The following is a 19,137-nucleotide window of genomic DNA, read 5'->3' as shown; positions in this document are numbered from 1 at the left end:
CAGAACTTGAATCATGGCGGAAGACGGCTATAGCGGAGGAGATCAGATATAACAGCTATAAGCTCTCAAATACTTTTTGAATTTAATTTCTATCTGCTACAGAGGCTGAAAAATCTGTTATTTAGTAGGAAGTGTTGATATTTCTGTTTAATTCCCAGAAAAACTTCAGGTTTTATGGGGTTATTTTAAAATCGCCCAGAGGTTTGACAGGCATTTTTTCCAGGCGTTTTAGGCCTAAATGGGTTAATGCATATTTTCTGCAAATTTGCTCTCATAACAGGTTGGGTGGGTGCGTATTAGAAAACCCTGACACCCTGATTAATTGAACGTAAACGTTATAGATAATCAAGTTGACAGGTTTCTTCCAAACGCCCATCCCGAGTCGCAAATAATGCAGGAATGGTTGAACTTGCATTAAATCTCGCAAATGCAAGATCACAGGAATGCACAGGTGTGACATATACAAGACAGAAAAGGGAGAATACCTATTTTACTGACATTATTGTTTATTTATGGACAATACAGATGCATGAAAACATCCTTTTAGATGTGCGATGTGATTTAGTTTGATAAAATAAAAAACAGCTTTACAGAACAGTGTGGACAGTTGCACAGTGGACTAATCTAATTCTCTGTCCTATCTTATCCTTAGAGTTCCTTCGGTCTTGTGTCTTAATTCCTTCAGCTCTGTATCACTTGGCTTTCATTTTCACTTTGATCATTTTGTTTCAAAAAGAAAATCTCTGACAAGGAAGAAAATGTGATTTTCTTATCATTCGTTTCACACTCAGTCTCCTGGATTTGCCTGTATCCTAGCTAAACTCTTATGAGAGTGCAAGTAAAGTGCATTCTTCTGAATCTGTACGTGCACAAATAAATATATTTGCGCCATCATGCCAGTGAGAGCACACACGAGTGTCCATATGTGTGTGTCAGTTTATGTGCGTGTGTGTGTGTGTGTGTGTGTGTGTGTGTGTGTGTGTGTGTGTGCAAGTACAGCCAGGGGGGGTTTAACGGCTTACTGGCCCCCCTACCGGCTTTAGGCAGGAACAGGAATTAGGCAGACTGTGGGAATTCTTACTGGGATTAAAATCACCAGCTCTAATCAGAAACGGAAAAAAAAAAAATAACGGGTAAATCCGCCAAATTGTGCGTTGAGACATAGTGTGAGCACAGTATGTGTATGAGAGAGAAAGAATAAGAATTACGTAATGACTCAGTTCTCGTATCATGACATTATAAGGAGCAGCTTTGGAGTTGTGTGTGTTTGTGTGTAACAGTGCACGTGTATGTATGTATGTGTATGTATGAGTGAGCAAGGAAGCCTGGATCACACACACTCATAGAAAAAAATAAAAAATCACTGCACTTCAATAATCCTGTCTAATAAAAACTTAAAGAAGTGCCAGAAGATAAAGCCTTACATCTCACCAGAGTGCAGCGTCCCTGGAGAGGACTGCATTGCGTGTGTGTGACGTAGACCTGCGTGTGTGTGCGTGCGTGTGTGTGTGTGCATGACATTAAATGGGTCAACTGACTTATGAATAATATAGAAGCCTATTTAAATGCACAATACCAGGTTGTATGGTGATGACAAGCCAATTTAAAGAGGCTGAATGTTATAGGCTTGTTCCTCATCAATGGGAAATATTAAGTGGCTGCTCCTTCTGGGAGTCAGTTCACAATGCATAGATGTATGGATAGTAGGGCTGGGCGATATATCCATAAAAAAAAATATATAGATATATTTTTTAATGTGATATGGAATTAGACCACTGGAAATTTTCTCACAGGTTGTGGTTACAGTCTTGTGTTAACATGTAGCCTGGCTAACACCAGACTAATCTCAAATGAGTCTAGTCTGGGAACCAGCCGTTCATTTCTCCGTAGAGGAGGTGTGGTTTACGATCCTCCAGAGCTGTTTATTGGGCGCTTAGAATGTCTATCAAAGCGTCTGTAGGTAGCTCTTAGCCAATCAGATCAGTTATACCAGATGACGTAGTAGAGAAACAGAGATGGATGTTTGTTGTGTGAGTGTCTGTGAGAGAGTGTTGCTTGCTGCTTCGCTTCTCCAGTTCTCGCTTTCTGCAAGATTATTTATTTTCACGCTTTATTCCCCCTCATGTCATTCAGCCACACATCCACTGATTTTATGGGCAATAAACAAGCTGCTGCGGGCCTCTCGGCGGCCCCGCTGTCCCCCGGCTCGGAGCCAGATCACCGGCGTTACAATAGCGGGGCTAATAGCTAATAGCCCCGCTAACGCCATAACGCTACCGCTATTAGCCCTGCTACCGTAACGCCGGTGATCTCGCTACGAGCCGGAGGACAGCGGAGCCGCCGAGAGACCTTTCGCCTTTCAACTTTCGCTCTAAACTATTTAAAACACCATCTACAGCTAAAGAGAGTTTCGCGTCTGCAGCAGCCATGTTGGATCAGTAAGAAAACTACAAGCTTCCAAGTGCCGAGTAGTACGCGTCATCATCTTGCCGTCCCTCCCCGCTCTGTGATTGGATCCCTAAAACAGGGCTAAGAAACCTCTCTGGTTGCCAGACTGGATGGAGGTTCGAAATGAAATTCGAGCGCGCAAGGCAGTCTGGGTATACCCAGGCTAGTTAACATGTGGTTAACGTTGTTAATTGAAACAAAACTACTTGGTTAGCTTTCGGAAACGATCACGATTTGGAAAGATAAGAGCAAAGGACATTTATTTTTTTTAATTTACTGAGAATAACCGCCATGAAGCAGGTGACTAAAGCATGGAAACAATCAAATACACCAAAATTAAGAGCATGGGTACTAACAGCAGAACAAGGTTTAGAGATGGAAAGACTAACTTTTAGAAATAGGGAACAAATACATATTTGTAATAAGTTATACTGTAAAGAAAGGCTGGTAAAAACAGTGGAAATATTTAATCAAATTAAGGAGATGAAATAAATGGTCCCCACCCCAACACTAACACTCACATACGGTGGCCCTGAAGTGCAAATCACAACGGCAAATCAGAAAACGCAACAACAAATAAAAACACAACAACAGTGTTTTTTGTTTTGCTGTTGTATTTTTTGATTTGTCATTGTGTTTTCCGATTTTTGTTGTGTTTTTTGATTTTTGTTGTGTTTTTTGATTTGTCATTGTGTTTTCCGATTTTTGTTGTGTTTTTTGATTTTTGTTGTGTTTTTTGATTTTTGTTGTGTTTTTTGATTTGTCGTTGTGTTTTTTGATTTGTCGTTGTGTTTTCTGATTTGCCGTTGTGATTTGCACTTCAGGGCCACCGTACTCACATGCACACACACACACACACACACACACACAGATACATGAACACGCATACATGCACCACCCCTTATTTTCCCATTAGTTTATTTTAGTATATCTTAGAGATGAACTGAGATCCTCATTTGGGGAATTCCAGTTTGCCTTGTATATATGTTTGACTGTTTACTCTATGTTTGTTTTTTACTTTGGGAATATATACCTCGAAAAAAAAAGGAAAAAAATGCAAGGTACAATATTGTAAAGAAAACGAAATGACTGATTATGTTTGTGAATGTAAGAAGTCTTGCAATAAAGAATTTTTATAAAAGTTTGACTGTCTGCCACTGAGGGGAAGTCCAGACGTTTGAATCAGCTCTAATCGCCCCGAGTGTCGTTCTCTAACCTAAATTCCTCCCCACTGCCACACCCCGATCTCCCCAGGCCCTTTTCCCACTCAGGGTGTGACTCAGCAGCAAGATTGTGCCCACAGCACAGTATGAACACTAACACACGCTCCCCTGACTTCCCACTAAATCCAATGATTGGTGTTAGCTCTCTGAGCGATGATGGCAAGTTGACAGAAGGATTTACATTATTACACAATTCACAAAAGACTCTAAACCACAGACAAACCTCTGGCTTCCCTCAATCACTGCAGCTTACAGACCACTTTCTATGAAAAACTCATATTTATAAACTAAGTAAAGCAAAAATAACAGTGGTTTGAAAAGATATCAAACAGAAATCTACATTTCAATGCTACCATTGTGCACCACATTTAACCCTCCTGTAGTCCTGGGCTCCTTTTTGAAAGAAAAAAAAAATATTCCTACTGATAGGTGAGTAAACCTTCATTTCTGATAGTTTCATACACTTAGACTGTTGAAGACATTCATTTCAATGGGTCGTTGGTTCAATGGTTCAATGTTTCCTACAGGCAACATTCAGACAAGAAACCGGTTAAAAAATTTCCTTTTTATGTTTTTAAATTTAAAATGTTATGTATTGGACCCTGTTGAAGCTACTGTGTGTTTTACACATATTTATTAAATAAATTATGTTAAAATTAATTTTAAAAACGTTTTTCACTTGTGCACCGTTATTGTACAATGTTGCCTACTGGCAACAAACCCCAAAAACTTCCAAAAAAATAAATAAAAAGAATTAAAATAAAATGTCTTCAGATTATTTTTATTTAGTCTATTTTAAGACAAAAAAAACACACATTCAACCCTTTTCTTAACTGGCATCATAATACGTACCATAGAAGGTTAAAAGGTGAAAAAAAAGTTATTAATAATTTTTTATTTTCTATATATGTCCTAAAACTAGTCTAATGTCAATGGGTCCATTTTGACCCCCGAGGACCACCTGTGCATAGTGGACGGGAGGGTTAACTGCAATATTTAATTTCGAGACATTTAACAAACACAATGACTGTGGTCTTTACTATTAGATATGAAGGGTGATGTGCAGCTGCAGGATGCAAATGTAAAGTCTAACAAATGATCAAACATGTAAAACTGGTCTGGGCGAGCAGGCTTCCAGTTTACAGGAGCCAACAATTATTTATCTGCACGCTGCCATCAAGCAACCTCAAATAGTTATGTAGCAAGAATCCCAACACACAGAGGGATTTGCATGTGGGTCAGTGACAAATAAGGGTTGGCAAGATGTCAAATGGTGTAACCACAAAAAATGATAAATATTAAATACTTCATCCACCTACATTGTATTTAAGTGGACTTATACATGTAATAACTCAATTTTAAAAAACATCAAATGACATTTTTTTTTAAAGTATTTTTACATTTACACATTTCGTCAATATTGAGCAGAACATACTCTAAATACAACCGTTTTTTCAAAAAGTTTTGACAAATTATACAAAAGTGTGTTATATACCATAGTGTTGCAAAGTAAACGTGGATTGTATTTTTTCTCATTTTAGTTCACATTTATTTCCCTGCATATAATCAGATTTTTATGGGAAAAAAACAACCTGGTCTCACAGGAATCCGTGAAATAGCCGAGGATTCGCTTGACTCAAAATCCGTGGAATAGCCACGGAATCACTCAAATTTCCGCGAAACTGACACGGATTTCGCTACAATGCAAGTTAATGACAGTCATATCCCGTGGCTATTCCAACATACAAAGTGATTATGTGCACTCACTGAGTGAATATTTAGAAAATAAAACATATTTCTCGCTAGAAATGTGATCAAAATCCATTTTTATGCAGAAACTAAGTCAAAACATTGATTTTTTTCACTAAAAATGAGAGAACTGTCCGCCATGTTTTTTGTTCTGACCGTTGGGACCTTGAAAGTCACGTGACTTGGAACAAACCAATAGGAAGAAATATCCATGGAATAGCCACGGGATATGACTGTCATTAACTTGCATTGTAGCGAAATCTGTGTCAGTTTCAGTTTCACGGAAATTTGAGTGATTCCGTGGCTATTCCACGGATTTTGAGTTAAGCGAATCCGTGGCTATTTCACGGATTATAATCAGATTTTTATGGGAAAAAAATGACCAACTGACACTGCATTAGATCACGTCATTGACTCATGCACATGCACACACACACAGATGCAGAGGCAGCATGAGGAAGCCATGGTACAGTACAGGCCGGGGAGACTTTTCCTCCTTTCAGATTCAGCTTTAATACAGTGTGACAGAGGGTTGGTTAGCTGTTCTGTACATCAGAGAGCCGGCAGGGCAGCGAGCTTTCATTACCAAGCAAACAAGACCCAGTTTACTGTCGGCTGATGCCTGTGCAGGCTGTCATACTGCAACATGCACGGGATTTTGACTCACACACACACACACACACACACACACACACACAAGAAATGACTTGACTTCATTGTGCACAAAGTGAAACTGAATGAACCGCATGGTGACCTCAATGAGACAAGTGTGAGTTTGTTTGTCGGATGCTTGCAAAAATCTGCTTACCAGACAAATTACCTCTATAGCCTGACAGACATTTTGCTAGGTGTATGCATGCTGGAAGTTGCAATAAAGAATGATAAAAGGAACAGGTGTTACATTGCACGACTAGGTGAGAAACAATAGATGAGACAGTGTCAGAAATGTGTTTAACTAACCTGTAGGAAATGTGTAAATGGGGTGTGGGACTAGCCTCTGTCTCCTTCTCTTTCTCTCTTTAGTTTAAGTCCAGAGTTGACTTCTTGCCGTTTCTTCTCATGACTGAAATAATGCTGCACCTGAGAGAGGAAGAAACAAAAGCAGGGTTAGATGTTTGGATAATGAGTACATTTAACCCATTTAGGCCTAAAACGCCTGGAAAAAATGCCTGTAAAACCTCTGGGCGATTTTAAAATAACCCCCTAAAACCTAAAGTTTTTCTGGAAATTCAACAGAAATGTCAACGCTTCCTACTAAATAATAGTTTTTTCAGCCTCTGTAGAAGACAGAAATGACAAAAAGTAAAAAGTAAAAAGTAAGTAAAAGATCAAAAAGTATTTGAGAGCTTATAGCTGTTATATCTGAGCTCCCTCCACTATAGTCGTCTTCCGCCATGATTTCAGTTCTGGAAAAGTCCCATGATGCATTGCGATACTCCCACATGTATCTCATTTAGTGTCTTTTTTTAGTCATTTTGTGTCTTTTTTTGTCATTTTGTGTCTTTTTTTAGTCATTTTGTGTCTTTTTGGGTCATTTTGTGTATTTTTTTAGTCATTTTGTGTCTTTTTTTGTCATTTTGTGTCTTTTTTTAGTCATTTTGTGTCTTTTTTGGTCATTTTGTGTAATTTTGTGTCTTTTTTTTTAATTTTGTGTCTTTTTTAGTCATTTTGTGTCATTTTTTGGTCATTTTGTGTCTTTTTTTGGTGATGATTTCAAAGCTCTGGAAAAGTCCCATATTGCATTGAGACACTCCCACATGTATTATGATGCATTTCATTGGCCAAGAGACTGAAAATAGGTGGAAAAAACTACAAATACTACAAAACGACGTATCCCCTTTCCCGGCTTATCACAGAAAACTGTGAATTGATTAAATCGATCAAAAGAACAACAATTAGAAACAATTCTGTCATTTGATTCATCATGCAAGTGTGTTTTTTTGTTTTCTCTGATAGTAAATATCTACAGACTTTGGCCAAAACAAGCAATTTAGAAAAAAGTGACCGCCATTTTTAACTATTTTCTGACATTTTATGCACGAAGCAATTCTTAATTTAACTGAGAAAAGAATCGGCAGTTTGATCTACAAAGAAAATCATCATTTTTTGCAGATGTAAACTTCACAAATAATCGTCACTCTATTTTTAAATATGGAGCTCTCACTTGTGTCTGTGTGTGGTTTTTTTAACACTTATAGTATCTGATACACATTGTGGCCGAGTGTAACTTCTTCAAATACTTAAATGTCAACATAAAGCTTGTTTTCACTTCTTGTATTTGTTTTTTTGTCTGTTACACTGAAAAATAACCAAACACAAGATGTTACCAGTGGTGGACTTTACTTGAGTATTTCCACATATGTAACTTTATACTTTAGGGGTACATATTGTACTTTTACTCCACTTGATGCTGATACTTTTGTACTTTTAAGTAAGTTTTGACTCCACTACTTTTACCTGTAGTGGAGCAGTGAGGTATTAGTACTTTTACTTAAGTAAGGGATCTGAATACTTCTTCCACCACTGAAAGTTACTGATACGACTAGCAGCTGCTTTTCAAGAATCTGCACTGCAATTTATACATTTTATAATGTGCCACGAGTCAGATTTTACATTTGCAGGATTGCTTTACAGCACAATGCACAGTAAAAAAAATCTGTTTAATTTACGGTAAAATACAGACAGCTGTGGTTGCCAGAACTTCACCGTAAATATTACAGTGAATGGGTTTTCTACTGTAAATTTAAATGTAAATATCAGCAAAAACTGTAATTTAGACTAAAAAGTCCCATTATTTTCTGAGGTATTTGTGTCCTTGTGACAATATGGTATTTCTCCATTAATTTTACATGATTTTTTAAATATTTTTTACAGTAAAACTGTGTGTTTTCTATTGTTATTCAAAAGTTGTGTACTATACCTTGATTTAAGGTAATTAAAAGTGTCTACTACGGTTATATGCAATTTTTTACTTTACGGCCTATTTCTCATGCACTTTGACAGTGTTTTACTGTCATTTCTACAAACATTTTTTACAGTGTGGAGTTACTGCTTTGCAGCACAAAGAGAGGAAAAGCTTTCAAATTTTCTCATAATAGCAGATGGTTGAATGACACAACAGCCAATGACAATCTCTTTAATGACCGTCAGTTATTATCCTCTCAACAACTTGAGGATTCACAGCAATCAGCCCCCCTTTTATCAGGAAAAACAGCAAGAGAAAGAGCCTCCACAACAGAAAGTTCAGAGGTGGTTTAGTTTAGTTTAGTTCTCTCCCCACTCTATCATTCGGTCCACAAACTACGGTGGCCCTGAGAGCTCACAGCAACTTAAGAAAACACATGCAAATACACAAAACACAAGCAAATTGAGAAAACATCTTCATCAATTTGACAAAACAAGCGCAGCATTTAGAAAACACAATGCAAAGACCACAACACAACAGAAGTGTTTCCAGAGGACATATAATCGTGATGCACACGTCTGGACACACATGTGATATTACCACGTTATTTCAAGATAATATATTATATATTTTCATGTTATAACGTGATGTATAGCGTTAGCCTGCTAGCATTAGCCCATATCAATCACATTGCAGTTGAACAAATCAAATAAATGAATGATCCATGTTTTAGTTGCTCTCTCTCAACGGCACAGAGTTGGTCTTGCTAGCCCGCTAAAGTTAGCATGCTATCGATCGGCCGCTAACATTAGCGCGATATGATTGTTATAACGTGAAATTATTATTATCTTGAAATAACATGATAATATCACAAGCGTGTCCAGACGTGTGCATCAAGGATATTATAGTTAAAGAAAAGTTTGTTTTTTTAAAACGATGACTAACTGAAACTGTATTTTGTCGTTACAAAACTAACTAAAACTAACTAGAATTATAGTGAAAATGTGCTTAGTTTTCGTCTTTGTTTACTTTTTTCATACGTAAACCTTTTTGATTATTATAAATTCTATTTAATCTATCTGGTTTTATGACTTAATAAACTTATTGGGGCTGAGATGGATCAGACAAAGGAAATAAAGGAAACATTTATTGTGACCTTATTGAATCTCACACCCAACAAATACCCCATTACAAAAAAACTAAAACTAACATTAAAACTAATAAAAACTAAACTAAAACTAAGCATTTTCCAAAAAATAAAAACGAATTAAAACTTGCAAACTCACTCTAAAAACAAATTAAAACTAACCGAATTTGAAAACAAAAATTTACAACGAAATTAAAACTAAAACTTAAGAAAAATCCAAAACTATTATTTGGTGTGAATCACTTTTAAGTGTCCTCTGGAAACACTTCTGTTGTGTTGTGTTCTTTGCAGCGTGTTTTCTAAATGCTGCGTTCGTGTTGTCGAATTGATGAAGACGTTTTCTCAATTTTCTTGTGTTTTGTGTATTTGCATGTGTTTTCTTAAGTTGCAGCGCTGTGAGCTCTCAGGGTCACCGTAACAAACAGACTTTAAAACAAAAGCAAAACACAGGACAGTAATATATAATATTTGCTAGTAATAATACACTTCACATGGCTCTGGTGTCTTAAAATGCTGCCAGTATCATTTTAGTATGATAGAAAGATCCAGGGGCCACCTTCATGTTAATTGACTTTCCACAACTCCTGATTCATATTCAGGATCACGGCAGTCTTTCCCAGAATGCATTGGGAAGACGATATCTCAAACTAAATGTCTTGGCATTTTCTCCAAGAGAAGTGCCTCCTGTTTACAGACGAGCACATCCTCTTTCTTCCTCTTTCAAATGAGTTCAAGGACACTTACACACAGCGAACACAAGCACACACACAAACACACCCACAAGCAGGCACAGATTCAATATTTTGCCTTCTCCCACACACACACACACAGTATTATACCCACACATACACATCAGAAAATCAGAGCGAGTTGTTTTGACAGCAGACTCTGTCAGCTGCTGGACTCTGTGTCGTTCTGACAAGCAGGTGGGGCAGCATCCACATTTCCAGTGAACACAAGCCGACCCTGAACTATACACACACACACACCGCTATTTACAACACCAGCACATAATAAAACCAACTGTTGTCCACAAGCAGCTAAACAACCAGGAAGTACAGCAGATCCTTTATCGAGTCCATAAATGACCCTGTGACCGTTGCTTTGAGACACAAGTGGAATGGCTCATTTCTTCTTCTCCTCTTCCAATTTGATCAATTTTTCACCCTCCCCTCTTATCTTATTGGGTTTTTATCCCTCCGACCTCCTCCTCCTCCTCCTCTTCTCCTCTTTTTGATCACGCCGAGCGGCAGATTGGGCGCTCAGAAGAATCGCATTCAATAATAAAAGAAGGAGAGAGGATGGAGGGATGAGAGAAGGAGGATAAAAATGTATTGTGCCCCTTCTGAGTGTCCCTGAATGATTTATAACACAAACTGACGTTTGCATGAGCCTCTGGGGAAGTTGTTGCTGCACTTCTCCTCCTCCTCCTCCTCCTCCTCCTCCTCCTCCTCGCTCACTCCACCCGCTTGGCATTTGTTATCAACGCACAAGAGAGCGATATAGATAGAAAGAGTGAGAAAAACTGCAAGAGTTGTTTGTGTGTCTTCTACGTAAGTCCATTCTAAAGTGGCCTTTTAATAGATTTCAAAGATACTTTCAGGGCTGCAACAAAATAATATCTTCATTCTCAATTAATCTGAAAATGATTTTCGTGATTTGTCGATTAGATCAGCTATTCTAAACCGTGGGGTCCCGACCCCAATTGGGGTCGCGAGATGATTTCTTGGGGTCGCCAAATCATTTTGGAAGTCAGCTCTGTCTCCACTGTGTTAAAGTGTTCATGTGTTTTAGTCTTTTTGGTCATTTTGTGGGTTTTTTTAAGTCATTTTGTGACTTTTTTTGGTCATTTTGTGTCTTTTTTTGGTCATTTTGTGTCTTTTTTGCTCATTTCGTGTCTTTTTTTGGTCAATTTGTGTCTTTTTTTGTCATTTTGTGTCTTTTTTGCTTCTAAATAAAGCTTCTAAATAAACTGCATGTTGTACAACATTTACACAGATACAGATGTATAACTATTTGTTTTTATGGGGCAATACTGGCCAATAATATGAGAAAACAAAGAAACAATAAAATATTTGTTGATCTAATCAAGTGACTATCAAAAACAAAATGTTTTGTTGATTGACTAATCAGGTAGTAGTTTAATTTAAAAAAATTAAAAAAATCCAGATTTGGCTAGAAAAATCCAGATTTGGCTAGATAATAATAAAAATAAAAAAAATCCAGATTTGGCTAGATAATAAAAAAAATAAAAATCCAGATTTGGCTAGATAATAAAAAATAAAAATCCAGATTGGGCTAGAATCCCATAAAATAAAAGTCTCAGTTTATTGAAATGTAAACAACCCTTGGACAGACCAGGAATATATCCAAAACGACTTGATTTTAGCAATAACATCATGTTGACTATTAATGTTAACACATATGTTATGTACAATACAGTTAAATGAGTAAAAAATTTGTCTTTTTAAGTTTTTTAGCTGGCTTAATGGCCTCTTTTTTTTATAAATACTGCATATATACACAGTCGCTGCAGAGAAAAAGGCAGCATTATATAAAGAAAAAGAGGTCAACTTGGTTGCCTTGTGGTTAAAAAGGCATGTAATGTCATCTTATTGTCTCTGTGACTGTGGTTTCAGTGAGTGTGCATGTTTCAGGAGAGGTCTGCGTTACAAAGGTCAGTGGGGTCAGTTTCTGTATGGCATGATTAAAACTGTTAAACACACAGTAAGGCGAGAGAAAAAAGCTGAGAAAAGGCACGAGGATGTGATGATGGTGTCACAAACAGTATGAAAAGAGACGAGTGAGAAAAATAAGAAGAGAGTGAGACACAGAAAAAGAGAATCCAAAGTTAAAAGCCAGCCATTATCCATTTGACAGCTTCCTGATTTTTTTAGGTTAATATTAAGCTGCTTTTCACAGACAACTTGGTGGGAATATTTTAACTGGACAGCAGAAATTATTAGAAGGAAAAAGAGACAGAAAACATACAGAAAAATAAAGGATTGGTGTGTTGTTTTGCGATCCTTGAGAGAGGGAGTTTCAGACCTTCAGAGTGAGGCTAAATCTTTGTAGCAAATTATTCCTTATTCCGAGGCCTGTAGAGTTCAGCGAACATCACAGATAAAACAGAGGATTTATGTTCCGTTATGTTAGTTAGACTATTTACATTGCAGCACATAGAGAGTCTGGCAGCTAATGGTGCGTTCAAGGTCTACACAAATGTCAGGATTTGACGTTGTTCTGAACTCCAAGTTCCGACTTTCAGTGTAAATTGAACACACCATAGGGCGTTACGGTAAGAACGTGTTAGACCCGCCTTCAAATTAAAGCAAACACATGTAGCTTTCAAAATAAGAGCACATGGATGTGTTAGCAGAGTCCACCACAGAATTTACAAGAAGACTGTCAAAATATGACGCCTTCAATAAAACATAGAAGAACCCTCATTCTCCTTTACAATAATTCATAAAAAAAATGCAATGATTAAGATGGAATAGTGGCATTAGAATGTGCGAGAGGCACCAAATTTAGGCTTTTAGGGCAAAAATTTATCCGGGGGAGCATGTATTAAATATAGTATTGGGCTAGTATTGTCCCATCAAAAACAAATAGTTACACATCTGTATCTGTGTAAATGTTGTACAACATTCAGCTTATTTAGAAGCTCTTTTTAGAGAACACATAATGCAAAAATTATGCTTGTGATCATTGACAAATATTCATTTTACATTTACTTAGGCACCAAATTTAGGCTTTTAGGGCAAAAATTTATCCGGGGGAGTAACCCCCAGACCCCCCTACTTTGTTTGGGTCCCCCCATCATAGTCTCAGAAAATCCTGTGTGCAACACTGGTTCTAAAGGCTTCACAGACTGTACAGATAAGAAAATGCCTAGCTTTGTTTTTTTGTTTGTTTTGTTTTTGGGTCCTTCATTGAGTCAGCTTCAAGTCAGTAAATTTGTTTGGCTGCACTGGGAATTTCATGTGCAAACTTCCTTTTATTTATGTTAATATGTTGGTTGTTGTTTACACTACAGTTTATTTAAAAATGTTTAAATGAAACATATTTCGGTTAAGGCATGGAGTGGAAAAATAACTCATTGAGTTGAAATCATTCATCTCCCCCAGTTCTAAAATCCCGTCTGCGCCCCTGTGTAGAGTTACCGACTACAGCAAGATAAACATCAAACCCTCCCTGTTACAGTTGTACCACAGGCTTTCTGATAAAGTTTGCTGGTACATTTGCTAATGATAGAAAATCTTGATATCCAACTCCTACTTTCCGTTCCTCCTGTTACATGACACACGTTGAGATATGAATCATAAATCCTGAGTCACGAGCCGTCAATTTCCTAGGCACAACTTGGCCGAGCAACCTGTTTCGAAGAAAAACAAAAAACAAAACCCTTGTACTGCATTTCTGTTCTCGGGCAAAACAATCCAACTGAACAGCTTTCAGAGGGATTGGCCAAACGATTCGTCAAGCTGGATGTGATATCCGGCATCAAACAACGACTTTGGCCAAGTTCAGGCCACTTTCTGGTTTCGTTTTTTCCACATACACACTTCCAAGAATTGATGACATGCTGAGCAAAAAACTGGCTGCTACAGGTATCTTTGATGACATCACTTCCTGGGTGACCACCTGGGGAATTCTGTGTAAAGGCAATAATTCCCCTCATCAGTCACTAAACATGCAATCCTTTCAGAAGAAATGCTCATTATCCATCAGGAGATTCAACATGTTGAACTGAAAAGCTCTTAGATGTGATAGGGCTGGGCGATATATCCATATAAAAGATATATCGATATATTTTATAATGTGATATGAAATTAGACCATATCACATATATCGATATAGTTTAAAAAAATATATTTTATATATAAATGCTGACCTTACTAGGGTTTGTCAAATTTAGTTATTTTGTAATGTTCGTTATTCTTTTCTCATATATTCTCAGAATCGTTTTATCCAAAGTAGGGCTGGGCAATATATCGATATAAAATATATATAGATATATTTTTAAATGTGAAATTAGACCATATCAAATATATCAATATAATGTTTTTTCTTTCTTTATATATATAAATGCTGCCCTTAATAATAATGCAACCACTAGGGTTTGTCATATTTAGTTCTTTTGTAATGTTCATTATTCTTTTCTCATATAAATATATTTATTCCAGGAAAAGATTGGCCTATTTTATTTCATAGGCTATTTTTATTTTATTTAAATGTGCACGTTATGGAGCTTTTCTTTAAAAAAAAAGGCTTTGACTTTGACTGAACATTTGCTCTCACTATGCAATAAAAAAAAATATTGGGATATATATTGTATATCGATATTCACCCTAAATATATCGGGATATGACTTTTTATCGTCCAGCCCTACTCAGTGCTACATGACTAGTTTAATTGCTCTGATTGGTTGTAGCTCTATTCAGAGGGGTTTTTTTTGTCTGCACTTGTTGATAACGCCCCTTTGGGCAACAAAAATGAACTAACTGACTTTTGGTCCATATTGCCCAGCCCTAAGATGTGAATATTTTGCACAAATCTGGAATATTTTGCACACTCCAAGCACTACAAACAAACATACAATGGTTATAATGTGTTGTCCACCTTTATTATTACACCGAGCCCTGATATGCCTCAATCTAATCAATGATAATGAGTCACAATGTTCACAGATTTAACATTTGATGATTCCCGGAGAGCTGCATGATGACTGAGGTGGGCTTTTGATGAGTCATGTGGAGGTAGGTGTGCTTTAAATCACAGGTCCCTCAGTGAAATGCTGCTTTAAATACAGCTGAGACAACCAAATATGAGGCGATTTCCACAATACGCAAAATTCTCCCCGGATGAAAATAAACTAATCCACTGAGATAGAAAGAAACTAAACATTATGTCCTGATTATCCTGCCAGGGCGGCATGGTGTGGATTTTTATAGCAGTGACTCATTTTCACAAAGTGAAGAATACACACACACGCACACACACACACACACACACACAGTACGCTCTAAAGCAGGATTTGGAGACTTCGGGGCAGCTCTCATCGTGGGAGCTTAGTGACACTATTGAGACATGCATGCATACAAACGCACACATATACACACACACACACACACACACACACACACACACACACCAAAGACTGTTACCTTCTTGGATTAGCTTTAAGGCTAATGCCAACATAAATGTGGGTGTTGGTGGATTGAGGGACAAATACGAGACAAATAAGTGGCCTATCCAGCGACTTAAAACCCTGGGCCAACTCTAAATCTGTAGTTTATTTGAAGCGATTTCCTCTTGTTGCCTTAAAGCAAAAAACAGCCCCAAACCGCACAAAGGCTACTCCTCTTGTGTTGTTTTAGAAGTTGAACTTGGCACCAATGACCTTAAAATGCATCTCTACATTTCCATGTTGCTTGAGAACTCTGGGGATGAAGTGTTCACCAGAGATGATCTGGTGAGCCTTTCAATCCTGACTTTATATAAAGAAAGAAAAAAACACTATATCGATATATGTGATATGGTCTAATTCCCAACCTGGTCTCACAGGAATCCATGAAATAGCCACGGATTCGCTTAACTCAAAACCCGTGGAATAACCACGGAATCACTCAAATTTCCGTGAAACTGACACGGATTTCGCTACAATGCAAGTTAATGACAGTCATATCCCGTGGCTATTCCAACATACAAAGTGATTATGTACATTCACTGAGTGAATATTTAGAAAATAAAACATATATTTCTCGCTAGAAATGTGATCAAATTCCATTTTTATGCAGAAACTAAGTCAAAATATTGATTTTTTTCACTAAAAAATGAGAGAACTGTCCGCCATGTTGTTTGTTCTGACCGTCCGGAACCTTGAAAGTCACGTGACTTGGACACAAACCAATAGGAAAAAATATCCATGGAATAGCCACGGGATATGACTGTCATTAACTTGCATTGTAGCGAAATCCATGTCAGTTTCATGGAAATATTTCGATATATTTTTTATATTGATATATATCGCCCAGCCGTACTTGGGATGAAAAGATTCTGAGAGAATAGCCAAAGACGGGCAGGCAGCAGTGTATAAGACAGTTAAACAATCTAATAAACAGTCTGAATGAGATTGTTAAAACAATCTTAAAAGTGAGAGATGCAAAAGCTCCCTCCCTTCTACATAAATGGCAAATATTGCAGATTAGCGCTTGATAGTGCCGAGCCAAATCATTCACACTACTAGACTAAGCAGAGGAGTGCAGCTCCTCTTTTGCCCCGAAGCTTTAGGTCAATATCAATCTTAATCTCCATATTGATGCAGAAAAGCCACTTGCAGTGATGCAGCCTTACAGGATATTAGTGCAGAGCAGCACATGCACACAACCACAGCACATGATAGGCTTCACACGGGAGAAATATTTTCACACCGTTTTTTTGCCTCACACATGCCCATGTATTGGATTCATGTGTAAAGTGGCAGCTATGCAATATTGAGCTGTCCTAAGGCATCTGAGAGTTGTTTGGGAGCAGCCAGGGGGAAGAAATCTCTCTCCATTATGGAGTGCCGGAGTGTGGTATGCTACCGCTCAGTCAAAATATTAACTTTTAACAACTTTATACCGACGGTTTTATCACTTGTGCACATAATATACACACAAACAATATACAATCCAACTTTTATGTACTTATATTTGCCAAGAGTTAGTTGTAGAGCTAAAATAACGGGTCAATTTATTAATAAGTTGATTATTCAACACAGTTTACAACTTATTTTCTATCAATTAACTGTTATATCGAAGAGTCGTTTTAGTTGCAACCTATTGCAAATTTGTGCTTGTTTTTATGTAAATCTTCATATGTTACGGCCTCTTACATCTGAGTATTCTCTGTTGTTTTTTTGGTCTTCTATGATAGTAAACTCAACATCTTTGGGTTTAGCACTGTTGTTTGGACAAAACAAGACAGTTAAAGACTCTAGAACAGGGGTCCAAACTCAAATTACTTGGGGGCCGCTGGAGGCAGTATCAAAATGACCAAATAAAGACACAAAATTACTTAAAAAAGACACAAAATTACTAACAAAAGACACAAAATGACCAAAAAAGACACAAAACTACAAAAAAAATACATAAAACTACAAAAAAGACACAAAATGACTGAAAAAACACTAAATTACTGAAAAAAGACACAAAATTATTTTATGAAAAAAGACACAAAAGGCACAAAATGACACAAAAAGACACAAAATGACCTAAAAAGGACACAGAATTACCAAAAAAGAAACAAAAAGACCAAAAAAAGACAGAAAATTATTTTAAAAAAGACACAAAATTACCAAAAAAGGAAATAAAGGGACCTTCCACACACAACACGGTAAAGTGCCATTCATATAAAACTCACATTAAACTTTCATATCAAGGTGGGGGCCACAAAATATCGTCATGAGGGCCTCAATTGGCCTGTGGGCCGCGAGTTTGAGACCCATGCTCTAGAAACTTGTGTTGGACATTTGCTAACATTTTAAAAACCAGCCGATTACTCAATTGAGAAAATAGTTGCAACAATTAATCAATAACGAAAACAATCAGCAGTAACCCTTATCTATCTAACGCTATGCAAGTTTGTCAAGTAGTGGATTATTCCTTGAAAATTCCTCAAACTGAACCAGAAAATCATAGATGACTGCATAACAAACTGCAAACCAGCTTCTTTGTGTGGCTTAATAATGATGCCTCACTCAAAATAAAAAGCAATTCTTTCAAATGGATTTCAATAGAAACCCTTTGGTGAGAAAACAGAGAAAGATTATTCCAGAATAATAAAAAAAATCTCCCAGATAATAACATAAGGCATATGTGAGGCAAGCTGACACACAAACTCACAGCTCTGCACACACACACACACACACACACACTCTACTACACAAAGACCATCCCTCATTCAGTGTGAAAGCTTTTTTAGAGCAATCCCATGAATCCAGAGGGGTCGGTGTGTGTGTCCGTCCCTCCGGAGCGAAGCCTGGAGTTTTCTCTATTAAAGCCATTCATCCTCTCTGGCAACTATCAGTGCTCGCGCCTTTTCAGCTGAGCTTTTTTTTTTTTTTTTTTTTTTTAAACCTGGTCAATAGTGTGTGTGGTCTACTGTCTTGCTTGTTCTTTCACACACAAAATCAATCTCTGCACTTTTTGTGTCTTTTTTCCAACCCTCCCTCCTTAAAATAAACACAAACACTGAGTGAAAACAAGCAAACACACTAAGTGCAGTGTCACAGAGCGCCGTCACCACGCTGCTAAATTATTCAACAGTCCCTCACAGACAATTTTGCACATCAGAGAAAGTGAGGGAGGAGGAGCAGGGAGGCTGCTCATGGGTGCCACTAACAGGCATCGAGTGTTATAAGGATCAACAGGTTACACACACACACACACACACACAGAACAAGATAGAGAGCTAAAGAGCAGGAGAGCAGCACCTTTCACAATAAAAGCTGCAATTCAACCAAAACAGAGAGTCAGAGGCTAAATATCCTTTATAACCAGACGTACCCTGTAATCACCAAGGTTATAATAGTTTTGGATTTTTCATTAGTTTTAGTTTTAATTTCGTTTTTATTAATTTTTAGAGTGAGTTTGCTAGTTTTAGTTTAGTTTTTATTA

General features: G+C 37.3%; 1 protein-coding gene across 2 annotated transcripts in view; it reads right to left on the bottom strand.

The window, feature by feature from the left end:
• taok3a (TAO kinase 3a) overlaps positions 1 to 19,137 on the bottom strand; it is a 134,896-nt gene that overhangs the window by 81,171 nt on the left and 34,588 nt on the right. For both annotated transcript variants that reach the window (XM_059336672.1, XM_059336673.1), the window contains exon 2: positions 6,381 to 6,500. The gene's annotated coding sequence lies outside the window, so the exon portion shown is untranslated. The remainder of the gene's footprint in view (positions 1 to 6,380; positions 6,501 to 19,137) is intronic.

The sequence above is a fragment of the Centropristis striata genome, chromosome 7, assembly GCF_030273125.1.
Source record: "Centropristis striata isolate RG_2023a ecotype Rhode Island chromosome 7, C.striata_1.0, whole genome shotgun sequence".
Taxonomy (NCBI): Eukaryota; Metazoa; Chordata; class Actinopteri; order Perciformes; family Serranidae; genus Centropristis; species Centropristis striata.
This window is presented reverse-complemented; position numbering and strand designations above follow the sequence as displayed.